The sequence below is a fragment of the Elephantulus edwardii genome, unplaced genomic scaffold (assembly GCF_000299155.1).
Source record: "Elephantulus edwardii isolate Elephantulus edwardi_28Jun2011 unplaced genomic scaffold, EleEdw1.0 scaffold00008, whole genome shotgun sequence".
NCBI lineage: Eukaryota > Metazoa > Chordata > Mammalia > Macroscelidea > Macroscelididae > Elephantulus > Elephantulus edwardii.
Genome location: NW_006399758.1, coordinates 21,038,253 through 21,040,358, shown reverse-complemented (window position 1 = coordinate 21,040,358; position 2,106 = coordinate 21,038,253).

Below are 2,106 nucleotides of genomic sequence, written 5' to 3'. Positions count from 1 at the left end.
CTGGTTAAATTTATTCCCAAGTATTTAATCTTGTGATAAGCTATTGTGAAACATATTGTTTCTCTTAGTTCTGGCTCTGTATTTTTTTTGTCGCTGTAGAGAAATCCAACTGATTTTTGTATGTTGATCTTGTATCCTGCTACTTTGCTGAATTGGTCAACTACGTCCAATAGTTTTCTTGCTGAGTACTTAGGGTTTTCTAAGTATACTATCATGTCATCAGCATAGAGGGATAATTTTACCTCCTCATTGCCTATAAAATTTCAGTTTAAAAACTAAGGTGTGACTGGTCAAAGCCATGACATTTTCATTTGCTTCCTATGCATCTCACAATGAGACAATAAATAAGAAAAACCAAAGAAGAATCTAGACCTTTAAACTCTGGTATTGGCTCAGAATGCTGAATATCATAAGTACTCTTAAAAGAATAAATGAATGTGTCTTTTTGAAAATGTAATCTTCAAGTTCCTTAAAGAAAAGTGTTCTTCAAAAGCAAGGTTGGTGACATTCTGTGCTAAAGGAGCTGATGCAACATGGAGATGGCCAAGTCTGACTTCTACCCACTTTAAAGGAGAACTGTCCCTATCAGTAAAACATGCATAACAACAAATAGCTGCTCAGTCAAACATGCCGCTCATCCTACTCCTGCACCTATTTCTATCATTCATTCAGCAGGAGATGTATTGTTGGCTCATAGACTTTACTCATAGTTTTAGGGTATAAAGTGTGGAGTTTATTAGAGAAGTAGGCTGGAGAGTGGGAGAGACAGAAAATATCACCCAGGGCAAGTCTAGGTGTCAGCCCAGCAGTGTCAAGAAATAATTCCTTAATTCATTTTCTCAGGGATCCTCTAGTTACACCCTACTACGTTTTTCCCCCCCAGCAATGCCACAGTCTCTACACCACCATCACTGGAGTCTCACCCCTAGGGTCTCACCCTCACCAGGGTCTCATTCTCCCTATGTTCTTGCTCCAGTCTCATTCAAGTCTTCAGGCTCAGTAGGGGAAGCATTCTGTCTCTTATCCTAATCCCTAATCCCATTGATGTTGATGATTTGCAAGATCATATTTCTGTAGATAAGATAGCTGAATAACACAGGGAGCTATTGTAATGACTAGAAAAGCCAATGCTTATGCCAATACCACACTTTGTCTAACATTCTTTGGCCTTGATATCAGAAGGGGTCAGTCCCTGGGGGAATAAAAATAACAAAAACAGCATTCTGAGAAAGATAGCAGATTAATGAAAGAGAGGATTGGAATGAGATAAATTTACAGTGACTACCACAATGGGCTTGAGTATGATAGAGACTGAATATTTTACATGTTAAGACAAGATTCAGATCTGTTGTTCATAGGATCTCCATGAGTAGTAGTGAACCTGACAGCATAGAACAACAATAATCAGCATCATATATTAACTATCAATTATAACTGAAATGAACAATCATCAAAAAACAAACCAACCAAAAAATAGATTATTGGGAAAATAAAGTTTTGATTTTGTAAATTACTACCTAGCATGGGAAGGAATGGAGGACATTATGCTAAGTTAGCTAACTCAGCTTCATAAAGACAAATATTGTATTGGACCATTAATATAGAGTGTAGAGGACCTAAGGGGGAGGGGCCTCGAATGCATCATTAGATGGGTGCAGGGAGGAATTGGTGAAGAAAAGGGGAAAGGTCTGATGTGAAAAACAATGTTTATGAACTTTGTATTTAAACTGGTACAAAAAATGTTTTGATGAGACATTGTAATTTATGACAGCAACCAATTCTAATGAGTATTATAAAAATATCTATTAGTGATTGAATGAAAATATGATTTTTAACTTCTAATTTTTTTCTTTTAAAATAGTTTTATTGTGCTTTGAGTAAAAGTTGGTATTGCAAATTAATTTTCTAAATAATCATTAATATGCAAATTTTTCCTTGGGGTTGTTCGCTCTTTCCCATATATGTTACCACATTCCTTTACACCCCTAAGTGCACTGAAGGCATTTATCTGGCTTTCCCATCCTTTTCTGCTTTCTTTCTTTTTTTTTTTTAATTTAATTTAGTTTGTTTATTTTTCATTTCAATGAACATCTACAGAGATTTTGG